This window comes from Myotis yumanensis, unplaced genomic scaffold, assembly GCF_028538775.1.
Source record: "Myotis yumanensis isolate MYYU_CA2020_CCGP unplaced genomic scaffold, mMyoYum1.0.hap1 SCAF_2, whole genome shotgun sequence".
Lineage (NCBI taxonomy): Eukaryota > Metazoa > Chordata > Mammalia > Chiroptera > Vespertilionidae > Myotis > Myotis yumanensis.
Genome location: NW_027223753.1, coordinates 172,668,575 through 172,681,866, shown reverse-complemented (window position 1 = coordinate 172,681,866; position 13,292 = coordinate 172,668,575). Strand labels below are relative to the sequence as shown.

At 42.4% G+C, this 13,292-nt stretch overlaps 2 pseudogenes; both read left to right on the top strand.

Moving 5' to 3' along the window:
• The first annotated feature begins 558 nt into the window (after positions 1-558).
• LOC139002660 (histidine-rich glycoprotein-like) lies at positions 559-1,411 on the top strand (annotated as a pseudogene).
• A 3,189-nt stretch (positions 1,412-4,600) lies between these two features.
• The window catches only part of LOC139004014 (kininogen-1-like), a 32,501-nt pseudogene continuing 23,809 nt past the window's right edge, over positions 4,601-13,292 (top strand).

The window sequence follows — 13,292 nt, the reverse complement described above, 5'->3', positions numbered from 1 at the left end:
ACGTTTGTTCTACACACAAATATTCTTCACAGTATTTTTTTATATCAGAAAAAAAGTAATTCAAATATCCATGGGACAAACCAAGAAGGGAGGCAGGTTTATCACCATAGGCATGGCTGCACAGATTTTTTTAAAATATTAAAACCTGAATAAAGATAGTGAAGAAGTCAAGTGCTCATCTTTTAGGAGTAAGAGATGCTAATATCATACAGTCTCAGAACTCTGTTGAGAGCCTAAATTATAAGGCACAAGTTTTTGAAATGTTGATCTACAGATGAGTACCATTCTGTAATATAATTTTATCACTTTATATGGAAATGAGAAAAATAAAGATAATAAGAAAATTTTTTGTGGTATAACATATTACATATAAAAGAACCATCCTTTACTCTGAGATTATCTTTCTGACTGTTGTTATATAATATTATTGTTATTGTGAAATGATGGTGGTAGATGATGATTTTTGTTTGTATTTTAAATGCCAATTTGCCTCGATAAAAATTTGAGAACCCTTCTTTGATAGTCTACTTTAAAAATCTATTTCTGCAATCCAAAAGTATGGATTTAATTGAATTAAATCAAGTTAAACATCTAATTTCTTCTTTACATGATGATAGTCACTTTTCTGTGGTGTCCTTCATCAAGAACATAGAAACATCAGTGATGTTCAACCCCATTTGGACCATCTCCTACATTCTGGAGGCCATGGGCATTCCTCTGCCCACAAGCCTTCATTTACACACAGTAGATCCAGAGATAACCCATCCCCACAAGTCACATAAACCTGGATGCCCACCTCCTATGGACGACAAAAATCACTCAGACCACCACTTCAAGCAGGAGCTCCTTCATGACTGTCCCCTTCAAGATGTCATCACTTCCATTTTGGCACCAATGGCACACATGCACCTCCTCATAATCATAGTTCCAATGAGCACCATTCCCATGGACATCATCCTCATGAGCATCAACCTCATGGACACCAACCCCATGGACACCATCTCTATGGACAGCATCCTGATGGCCATGGTTTTCATGACAATGGACCCTGTGACTCACCACCCCATAGGCAAGGTCCCTAAGGTCACCATCACCAGGGCCATGGCCCACCACATAGGCACTCAGAAGAAAGAGGTCCAGGCAAAGGACATTTTCCCTTAAAATGGAGACAAATTGGATATGTTTACCGACTCCCTCCATCAAGGAAAGGTGAAGATCTTCCTCTTCCTGTAGCCAATTTTCCCAGCTTCTCATTGCTAAACCACAACTATCCTCTAAAGCCAAAAATTCAGTCCCTCAATCAGCCTCTGAATTATATCCAGGGATGTTCAATAGTGAATTTTCACAAGTTTCAAAGTTTTTTGAAGAGACATTTCTAAAAACAAATCTGAGTTCCTTGAAGAATGAGTAATGTTCTGAATTAGAACCATAAATAAAATGTAACCAATAATAAATGCAACATTACAGGTTATTGTAATCTTAACTTTCATATTCAGAATAGGACAAAATGTGTTGTCTTGACCGGTTTGGCTCACTGGATAGAACGTCGGCCTGCGGACTGAAGGGTCCCAGGTTCAATTCCGGTCACGGGCATGTACCTTGGTTGCGGGACCATCCCCAGTGGGGGCTGTGCAGGAGGCAGCTGATAGATGTTTCTCTCTCATCGAAGTTTCTAACTCTCTATCCCTCTCCCTTCCTCTCTGTAAAAAATCAATAAAATATATTTTAAAAAAATGTGTGTAGGAGAGGAGATGACATGAGAAGAACAAGAAAAATGGAGAGGAGAGGAAAAAATCCTAGTGTCCCAAGTCAAATGTTAATTCTCTCACTGGCTACTACACCACTCAAGACAAATCTCTGATCCTCAGAATTTCTTTACTTCCTGGCCTCAACTCCTTCAATTCTAGCATCATTCCCCTTTTAGTACTTATGCTGTAGCTGGGCATGCCAAGAAAGCATGTATTGTCATATAAAGGATTGTTCTTATAAAGTGATCCAAATTCTCTCCTACTTCTTATTTCTAGTTCTCTGTATTCCCTTTAATTTGGAGAAATAAGTTCTAAATTTAATTATAAAGCAAACAAAGCTCAGGATATAATTTTCAAAGAAGTTCATAGGCATGAATCATGACCATAAATTCAAATGCCCCAGAAATATCACTGTATTTTTAAAACATTGATTTATATTTCAAGTTGCCATCCTGCTGGGATAATAGAAAACTTAACCTCAGTCCCTTTTAGAGTTTCCCCACCCTGCTCCTTTCCACACAAAGTTATGCCTCATTTCAAGATTCTCACATAGTCCCAGGTGTTTGGGTGGTGGACATGAGAAGAAGGTCTGATTCTTCCTCACTGGTTCCCCAGGTCCCCCTGCTAAGGAATGCTTATTACTCTGCTCACATCACTCTTTGGTGTAGTGTATCTGCTTCTTCTGAATCAAACTGGGGATGCAGGAGTCTCTCTAAGACTACTAATGAACATGACTGCGAAGAATACCATATTCATCTCCCTCTGGGATCTTGCTGTCTTTCAGGCTACATGAAACCGACAAATCAGAACCAAATCTGGGTGAACTGCAAAGGCAGAATCTAAGGTGGGGGCTGAGGAGGGGTTTTAAGGGCAACAGCTGTTTGGTGTAAGGTGTAAGAAAGGGGTTCAGCCAAAACCAGTTTGGCTCAGTGGATAGAGAGTCAGCCTGCGGACTGAAAGGTCCCAGGTTCGATTCTGGTCAAGGGCATGTACCTGGGTTGTGGGCACATCCCCAGTAGGAGATGTGAGGGAGGCAACTGATCGATGTTTCTCTCTCATCGATGTTTCTAACTCTCTATCTCTCTCCCTTCCTCTCTGTAAAAAAAATCAATAAAATATATATTTTTTTTTAAAAGGAAGGGGTTCAATTTTTTAATTACTGGTTTGACAGTATAGTGCATATGGCTGGCTATCAGTCCAGATATAGGGATTATGTGTTTTTGTCTGCCAAGAGCATCTCCTCCTGCTGAAAAAGGCTCCCCCGCCCCCCACCATTTAAGCAATCCTATACTATATAATCTATCTATACTAATAAAAGGGTAATATGCTAATTAGACTGGGTCATCAAGCCATCTTCCGGATGTCTGACTTCCTTCCAGACAAAGCCATGGTGGTGGGGGTCGAGGCAGAGCCAGTAAGGGGCGATCAGGCCAGCAGGAGAGGGCAGTTGGGGGAGAGATCATGCCAGCAGGGGAGTGCCATTGGGGGCAAGATCAGACCAGCAGGGGAGGGCAGTTGAGGGTGACCAGGCCTGCAGGGGAGGGCAATTGGGTGCAAAATCAGGCTGGCAGGGGAGAGCAGTTAGGGGCAATCAGGCAGGAAGGAGAGGGCTGTTCGGGGCAATCAGACAAGCAGCCAGAGGCAGTTAGGGGCGATCAGGCAGGCAGGCAGGTGAGCCGTTAGGAGCCAGCAGTCCCAGATTACGAGAGGGATGTCTGACTTCGGGTTTAGGCCCGATCCCCCAAGGGGTCACTGATTGGAGAGGGTGAAGGCTGGGCTCAGGGAATCCCCCCTCCCCATACATGAATTTCATACACTGGGCCACTAGTATTAGATATAATTTATATGATCTAATTACCAAGCTCTGCACATGTTTTATCTCATTACTCCTCAGAAAACCTCATAAGATGTTATGATATCTCACTTTTCCAGATCGGGAAATTGAGGCCCAGAAAGGCTATATAACCCTGATTTGCTCAGGATCACTTAGCAGTTAAGTAGCAGAGCTGGATGGGAATTAAGGTTGGGCTTACTGCCAAGTTCATGTTCCTGCCACTCTGTTACAAGGCCATCATTCAGCCCCCATTGATCCCTCTTTTCCAAAGGTTCTCAGGGAGATTGGCTTGCCAAGCTAGGTACCTGATCAACAAAGAAGACAAACATTTTTTGGGGGGGTAGAGAGTAAGACTTGGAGGAAAAACAGTTCTAGCCCATATCTTTAACCTACCTTTAGACCTCCTCTCCCTGAATAGTCTAACTTTATCTGAAAGGTCACTTAGGCTTGCTGAATGAAAGACCCCTATAAAGTCCACCAAACCAGAAACAAGAAGGAAGGACAGGGTCAGCGGGCTACATTCAAACCATCTATCCTTAAGTTTCTCTCCTGTCTCCTCTACCCTGGGGAACATTTTCCTTTCTACAGCAGATCCAGTTGAGTGGAGAGATGCTGGCTTAGCCAGAGACCAGATAGGATGCCCATTTTTTACTTTCAGTCATGCCAATGTCCTGTGTGAGACTCCCTGCACTCACTATGTCCCTGTGCATGTGCTCTCCAGGAGTGCAAAGAAATTATATTGAAAGGTGTCTCCTCATGGTTGCTTTGTTGTCACATGCAGTGACCTTCATAAATAGCTTTGGGAAAGTCATTTGAGAAAGGGAATAACAGGTGGTTGATTTTTTTTCTCCTTTATTGGATTGTACTCTGATTTCCTATACAAACTTGAGCAATTACCTGGAAATGTGCTCACACATGCCTCCCAAATGCAAACAAGCAGGTCAACGACCCAGTGCTGTAATGTTCCAGCCTGAGATCTGCTTGCATAATCCAGTGGAGCCATTTGTCTTTATAAGAGGGCAAATAGTGGAGGGCAGCAGGAAACCAAGCAGAACCCTAAAGTGCTAAGGCAGAGAGAGGAGAGACAGAAGAGATAAGAGGCTGAAGAGGGTTAACATCAGCCTCCAAGTTAGCTTCCAATTCTTGGTGAAACTCCCAGAGGGAGACTGACAAATCATGAAGTTAATTGCCATCCTTTTCCTTTGTTCCAGGCTGCTAACAAGTTTCGCCCAAGAGGACCAACCACAAGAAGTTGACTGCAATGATGAGGATGTATTTAAGGCTGTGGATGCAGCTCTGAAGAAATACAATGATAGAAGCAAAAGTGGCAACCAGTTTGTATTGTACCGCATAACCGAAGGCAACAAGACGGTGAGTGAGTTGAATTTAACCTTGAGGTCATTTGGGATTTATGTTATCACTTGCGGGGGAGGGAGGGTGGCAGAGGGTTTAGTTGTGATTTTTTGTTGTTGTTTATATGGAAACATTCAGAATGATACAACTGAAAGGGGAAAAAAAATCAAAATCAAACAACATTTAGCTTTATTTCTCTTTAAAGTCAATCATCCTCTCTCCCCCCATTTTTTTAATTATCTAAAGTTTTACATATGTCTCCTTTTCCACCAATTGACCACACCCCCTCCCAGCCATTCCCACCCGGGAGAGCCCCCACCGCCCCAGTGTCTGTGTCCCATTGGTTATGCTTATATGCATGCATATGAGTCCTTTGGTTGCTTTCTACCCCTCCCCCCCACAATTTGTCTCTGGATCTATTCTTCTTCATCAAATTATGTTGATCATTATATCCCACATATGATTGATATCATGTGATATTTATCTTTCTCTGACTGTCTTATTTCCCTTAGCATAATGCTCTCCAGTTTCATCCATGCTATTGGAAATGCTAAAAGTTTCTTCTTTTTTATAGCAGCATAGTATTTCATTGTGTAGATGTGTAGACAGCTTTTTAATCCATTCATCTGCTGATGGGCACTTAGGCTGTTTCTAAATCTTAGCCATTATAAATGGTGTTGCTATGAACATAGGGGTGTATATATCCTTTCTGATTGGTGTTTCTGGTTTCTTGCGATATAGTCGTAGAAGTGGGATTACTGGGTCTAATGGGAGTTCCATTTTTAACCTTTTGAGGAAACTCCATACTGTTCTCCACAGTGGCTGCACCAGGCTGCATTCCCAAAAGCAGTGCAGGAGGGTTCCTTTTTGTCCACATCCTAGCCAGCACTTGCCCTTTGTTGATTTGTTGATAATAGCCATTCTGATAGGTGTGAGATCGTATCTCATTGTGGTTTTGATTTGCATCTCTCAGATGTCAATCATCATCTCTTGATAAAGGAAAAATTAAACAAACCAGGCTCAGTGGACCACTCTTCTCTCCAAGGACATCCCCGGGAAGAGTTTGCCTGCCTGGCTTTGAAAACAAGCAAATCAGACACAACACAAGAACACTTAAAGAATGTTTATGGTATCATGTATCTCTGTGGTGGTTCATTCCACAGGACGAATGCATATTTGACACACTGCCTATTGCATAACTAATCTATTTATTATCACCTGCAGATAACCTAACGTTGTTGAGGGAGTGACACCACAGGATATTATAAGTACTTGGTCCCATAGATTCTCTTTTTTGCACTGTCCTTGACATCCAAAGCCCAATGATGTTACTCGTACACCATGCGACTCTCCACCAACTTTTCCAACTCCTTTAATTCATTGCAGTCCCTGTTTTCCACCTTTTGTTGTTCCAGTTCAAACAATTAACTAGGGGGACTAAATAACTACCCTGATTTTCTTCTTTGTGGTCTTTTTCCTGAAAGTCGGGGCCCAGTCTTTGGCTGTATCCGTATACTGATCTTGGACACTGTAGAAAAGGCATCAAATAGGATCATATGACTTGCTGTCCAGCCTTAGTCAATAAAGCTGTGGGACTTTTAAACAAAAGTGCATGTGTAAACGTCCTGCATCCAGCATTGTTGAGCTGTCATCAATGTTCTTGTGTCTGTTTTACTGTTACAATATTAGGTAAATATGGAAGTAAAGCCATTCCACAGAGTCATTTTTAAAAAGGAATTCTGGTTCTGTTTTCTAAAGAAATGTAGAAATTCTTAGTTTGGAACTATTTATAGTTTCAGCTTTCTTCAGCTGCCAGTGTGTTATCCATATTTAGCCTAAAAAACCTGGCATAAGAGATTTTTGTTTGTTCTCAAAGAATCCTCTTAGGCCCTTTTAATTTAGAAAATTAAAATCTTTCTTTGGGGGAAATTCTTGGTTATTTTGCCATAACAGAATATGTATTAACATGTAGGTTCAGTGGTTTGATACCTATTTAATCACATGCTGATATTCCAGAAGGATTTCTTGCATTGGTGAAAATAAAGATGGGACACAGGAGGATATTTTTGTTTTTGATGTACCCTGTTTTTAAACTAGGAGTCTTTTGTCATGCAAAAGAAAACAAATTATTTTTAAAGAAAAAAAGCAAAGTTAAAAAATACAAGTTTTCAATACTTTGTTCAAATGAATTTCACTATGTCTCTGTGATAGTTTACTTCGGTGGAAGATAAAATCCATCCATTTGACATGATGAGATTAAAGAAAAAAAGCCCAGTGGGCTTTTTATTTTTTTTCTGAAAGTGACATTGCGCCATTTTGTTTTACCAGCTATTGTAGTCATGCGAGTCCTGGTGCCTTCAGTGATGTTTTATTGGTGTTGTCGTCATTGTCTGACACCTGTGGCAAATGTGTTGTTGTTGGGTATTTTTTTTTCTAAAATGTCCACAGAATCATTATCACCTGCTGCTTTATCTAAATCTGAGACCTGAAACGAACCTCGGCACTATCATGTTTGACTCCATCATCTCCCAGATGCAAATACTCTGATGAGTGCAGGCTCTGAGAGCCCTGCCCCTGGACTCAGGAGACCCTGGGTCTGGGTTGGCTTTGCCTTTCCAAGGTGGGCGGCTGCCTAAGCTCTGCCCTCTCTACTTGGGGCTCCATTCTCTCACCTACAAAGTGAGGGGCTGGGCAACAGCACCTCTCCGGTCTCTTGCTGCTCCACCATGCCAGGATTTTGCATAAAAAAAGCTCATCTAGCTCAGTACCTTGAGCTTTAACAGCTTTATTTATTATTTTATGACATGTTAGAAAAAAATAGAAAACCAAACAAACCAAATAAAAATATTAAAATTACCCTTAACTAATCTCATCATCCAGAGATACCTGTTAACATTTTTTTTTCAAAAAACGAAAAAAGAAAGTACTCTTGTTTGTTGGTTTGTTTTTTAATTGTAAAAGTAATATATATTTCTTTTCAAGAAATACTCAGAACATTTAGGAATGTTTGATTAAAGAAGAGAATAAAAGATAACCATACACCCACCACTGAGACGCATCATGTTAACAGCTGTGCTGCATAGCTTTTCAGGGTTTAAAAATGATATATGTGCATGTACATTGCTTTCTACAAAAATAGGCTAATACTATGTATACTACTTTGTTATTTGAAAATACATGTTTATAAATATATTATGAACATTCTTCCAAGTATTTATAACTTTCATTATTTTTAGTAAATGTTTTTGCTCTTGTTGAATTAAACCAATATCAAATATTCATAACTGCACCAGATCCCTCTCCAATGGTCTGCTGTTGGCAGTTGAATGAGCCCTATGTATGTTTGATTGCTTTTTTCCAGGTAGATCATGACATATTTTATTCTGTCAAGTACGAAATCAAGGAGGGCGACTGTCCTGTTCAAAGTGGCAAAACCTGGCAGGAGTGTGACTACAAAGAAGCTGAGCAAGCTGTAAGTGTGATGGTCCGGAGCCTCCAGTTTTCTCAATTGAGACCAAGTTATTCTACTAGTGCTGGGGGTGATGAGTTCTGTGGAGCCTGTTTGTGAGGGGCTCAAATGTGTACAGAAGTCAAATGGTTGATGTCTATGTTCTTGCACAGACAGAAAGGGCATGAGAGGCCAGCAATGAGAGTGGAGAACGCCCTCCCATGAAGAGGGGACTCCTATGACCAATTGGGTGCTTTATTTGTGCAGACCTGAGTTGGAATTCTACTCTGCCTCTAATTAGCTGACCACTTTTAACCCTTGGGCTCCTTGTAAAATTGACACAAATTGAAAGATGAAAGGAGATACATATGAAAAGACCTTGTATTAATAACAAGATATCTTAACCAAATGCCTACCATCTGTTTGCCACACCACAGCTGGTTGTTTAGCCTTACCCTGAGGGAGCTAACAGCCAGTATCTGCCAGGAAGGAAGCCACTCTTTCCATAGTCCATGGACTCATCTCTTTAATCTGTCAAACGTTATTGGTGGAAACGGGGATCCCTTTTCTCACTGGATGCTGGGGGTCCGGTCCTCATGATATCTTGAGAAAAAGAACTTTCTAAGACTCACACAGGAAGATAAGAGATCTTTATTTGTGTGGAATTCCATATCTGCATTTCTAAAGTCCCATTTCCCTTAAACCAGTCCTAAAAGAGGTGCAGCTGGGGAATCAGCAGAGCCAAAATCCAAACCAATGTCCCAAGTTTCTATTCCATGGTGGAGCGGGGTCCGGCGCAGTATCAGGCTAGTTCCCATCCATTAGTCCATTGTTTGTGTGGGTGTGGAGGGGACATATGGCTGTGGGCCATGTGGGTGTATGCAGGGAAGTGTGTCCCCTGCAACAAGAGAGCCAGGAGCCATAGTGTGCAAGAGAGGCAAGAGAGAGAACGCCTTTGTTTAGGAGTTTAATATCTGAAATCTTCCTGTGCTTGCAGTGGCCACACCAACTATGTTCCCGGGGGTGACTGACAGACAAGTACCTTCCCTAAGTCACCCAGACGTTACTGGGCATGTGTCTATTTGGCCTTCCCTTTGCTCCTTTTCAGTTAATACCTGGTTATTACAATGGTATCAAAAGCACCACATCCTCTGTGCAGCTGAACCCTGAAGTTGAACTGTAAGAGGAGAGTTCGGCAGGCTAGTTTTAGGGCACTGTGTTCACCTTGGTGAAAAAGAAATATCTCCAGTGTCCAAACATAACATTAGTTTAAAACCTCACTATCTATACTGCCTCTCCTCTGGACACCTTATGCATATCAATAGCTTGTAAATAATAATGATTAGGCTACAAAAACATTCATTCTTGTATCTCAAAACTCTGTTAGAAAAAATATTAAGTTTTAAATAAGAGAAAAGCCATACTTACTAAGTAGCAACAGCACTAGGTGCACTTCTCCTTCTGAAAGATTAAGATAAATGTTCTCCTTTTTCTTTGTTTCTTTTTCTCTTTCTTTCTCTCTTTCCTTCTTTCTTTCTTTCTTTCTTTCTTTCTTTCTTTCTTTCTTTCTTTCTTTCTTTCTTTCTTTCTTTCATCTTTCTTCTTTCTAGGCCACAGGAGAATGCATGGCGAACATAGGGAAGAGACGGAATGTGGAATTCTCTGTGACATCCCAGACCTGCCACATTACTCCAGGTAGCTGATATATAGGGTGTCACTGTCCTGGGGGGAAATGAACCATTTCTGAGTGGGGCCAGGACCATAACCTGGACAAAGCCCTTTCCCAGAGGGCAGTGGGTGGCTGTGCAATGCTATTTGCAGCCTTGGTGAAGGGGGCTGAGGGGGAGGGGGGTGGCTGTAGTGACAGAGTCCTGAGGTGGGGACAGGCTCCTGCCAATCATCCCCTGGCCTCCCCCAGAAGGCAGCTCTGAATTAGGTGTGTGCAAAGGCCCTGGGAAAGGACTAGAAAACATGCCGCATGCTTCAGTTGTGGGGGTGTCCTAGAGCCAGAAAAGCACAGGCTTTGAGGTCTGATCTAGGCTGCAATCTTTCAAAAGATCTTCACCTTTTTGGTTTCCCTTTTCCTTAAAAGGGGATCACAGTAATTCTCACTGCAGAGGGTTATTGTAGACTGAAGCTAGATGGCAGGCTTGAAGTTAAAGCATAAAACTGTGTTGATGATCATCACAATAAAAGTAATCAAAGCTGACATCTATTGAGCACTTATTGCTAGCCACAGGGCTAATCTTTTTACAAATGTTGATTTATTTCATCCTCACAACAATTCTCTGAGGCAAGTGTTAATATTCTCATTTTACAAATGAGGAGACCCAGGCCCACCACAGTTAAGTATCTTGCCCAGTATCCCATAGCTAGCAATTAGCAGAGTTGGTAGAGTAGACCTTGTAAGAATGGAGCAACTTATGCAGATATAACCACTGTTAGCTCCTTCCCTTTGGTGGCAGAGTGGCTGGGTGCAGAAGAATGGGCACATCTAGGGACTGTCAGTCACAAAAGCCAACCTAGAACTGGCCTTTTGCAAGATAGGGTTTTAATATAGGAGGCTCCAGAACAGCATCTTTAGCTACACTGGTGAACATCAGTTTAGGAGCAATTGTTCTATATTGGCCTTAGTATTCCAAAAGGAACCCACAAAAACTATATTTCTTGAGTTTCAGCTCTTGCAAGAAGTGGCATTGAAAGAAAAACAGTCAAAAACAGAAAAGAAATCACATTTTTAAAAAAAAAAATTGGAGTAGTTTTTTATTATTTAGTTTAAAATCTTTAGCTCATAAGCAAATTTTCACATGATCCAGAACACAGCACTTATATACTATGAGAGAAAAAGCTCTTTCCACACCTTGTACATCCACAATTACTACAAGGTGATTACTACAAGGTAATCCCTTATCTGAAACATTTTTGGCAAAATATGTTTCAGAATTCAAAATTTAAACTCTTTTAAAATTTTTTTAAAAATCTCCCCAGAAATGTTGGAGCAGGATGAAAACTTATTCCATTGCCTGGAAAAACTGAATTTGTATCTTTCACCCTCAAAAGACTGCTCCATCTCTCCTCTTACCCCAGTCAGAGCTGCCCTTGAGGTCAGCAAACCAGCCTCTGATCTCTACTCCCTTCCCCCTCCCCCTTCTGTGTTCATCAATCTTTTCTTCTCCCCTCAGTAATTCTCACTCCTTTCCCATGTAAGTCCCCTCCAGTCTGTTAACTTTGTCCACTGCCCTGTTGCAACATGCCTTCTGCAACGGGAGAGCAGAGAGGAAAGCTATGAATATTCACTCAGTAAATCTTTTTTCTGACACACATGCTTATGGAGTGAGTACCAAGAAACAGCTGCAAGGGGAGTTGTGTTGACCTACTCGCAACTGAGGGACACTGTTGTAGAACACTGTTGGCCTCCTGATTCTCTTTGGGTCCTGCACACTCAGACAGTGAGAGCCCAAGGCAAAGGGGCCCAGGGTGCCTTCATGGTTTCCTCTTTATAGCATGTGCCTCTACTGACCAGCGGGTTAAGGCTATCCATATAATAAAATCCTAAGCGACCGTTATGACTGAACGACCAGAACGACCAATCACTGTGATGTGCCCTGACCACCAGGGGACAGACACTCAACGCAGGAGCTGCCCCCTGGTGGTCAGTGTGCTCCCAAAGGGGGAGCACCGCTCAGCCAGGAGCTGGGCTAATGACTGGCAAGCACAGCAGTGGAGGCAGGAGCCTCTCCCACCTCCATAACAGCACTAAGGAACAGCTGGCTGAGCGGTAAGGAACAGTGAGCAGGTGGGCAGTAAGGAGTGAGGGAGTCCTGGACTGCGAGAAGGATGTCTGACTGCTGGCTTAGGCGGACATTCTCTAAGGCATCCCTGACTGTAAGAGGTTGCAGGCCAGGCTGAGGGACCCCTCCGCTCAGTTCATGTTTTCATGCACTGGGCCTCTAGTCTGTTATAAACATTGCTTGGAATCTTAATACAAGCTCGATCCTGTTTTAATATTTTATGTTATTTTATTAAAACCCCATTAGTGGCACCCCATCATTACTGCCGACCACTCTTAATTCAGTGAGTCATTGCACACCCTGAAATTATATGGAGAACATTGTGAGTACCGGCATTTTCCAGCAGAGGGCGCCATAGTTCTCTTCAGGTTCACCAAAAAGCCCATGACCCTTGGAATACAGTTCATAACCCCTGTACTCCAGAGTGTGGCCTGGGCTCCACAGCAGAGGACTCTCTCTACCAATTGCCCTGACCTCAATCGCCAGTCCCTGCCTCCTGCTTTAAGCCCGGTAAAAAGCATACACCGCATCCCACAGGCTGCCCCTGACTCATCCTGCTTTCTTGAGAGCCATTCCTCCCTTTGTTCCTCCTTCTCAGGCTCACACTTTATGTTGCCCAGTTGACCTTGACCACTTTACACCCTTCTTAGCTCAGGCCTCTTCTCCTCATGAAAGTCTTTCTTGAGCTCACTCTGGGCTCCTGCCTTCCCAAGCTCTAGCCGAATTATTTTGAAATATCCATCTGCAGTTCTGTCTCTCCCACTCCACTTTGCTCAACACCTTCACCACTGGGGGAGCTGACCAGCAGCCCCTGAACAATGAATGAACAGATTACTCAGATACAGTTTGAGGGCTAAGGGGCTCCTGGCTCTAGCAGCCAGAGCAGCCTGGATTGCCTGCCTTGTTATACTTTTATTGCATTTTTTATCTTTAGATACAATCAGAAGGGTGAGTAATCTTGGGAGGACACATATGTTTACATTGTCCTCTAGGTAAGGGCATCCAGGGTTGAAGCATAAGGATTCCAGTAAACACCTGGGGTCTGTATGTAATCAGACTTGTTTGAAAAGGTCAAGGAATAATTAGGGGTGCCACCTTCAACACTCCCCTGTGTCTCC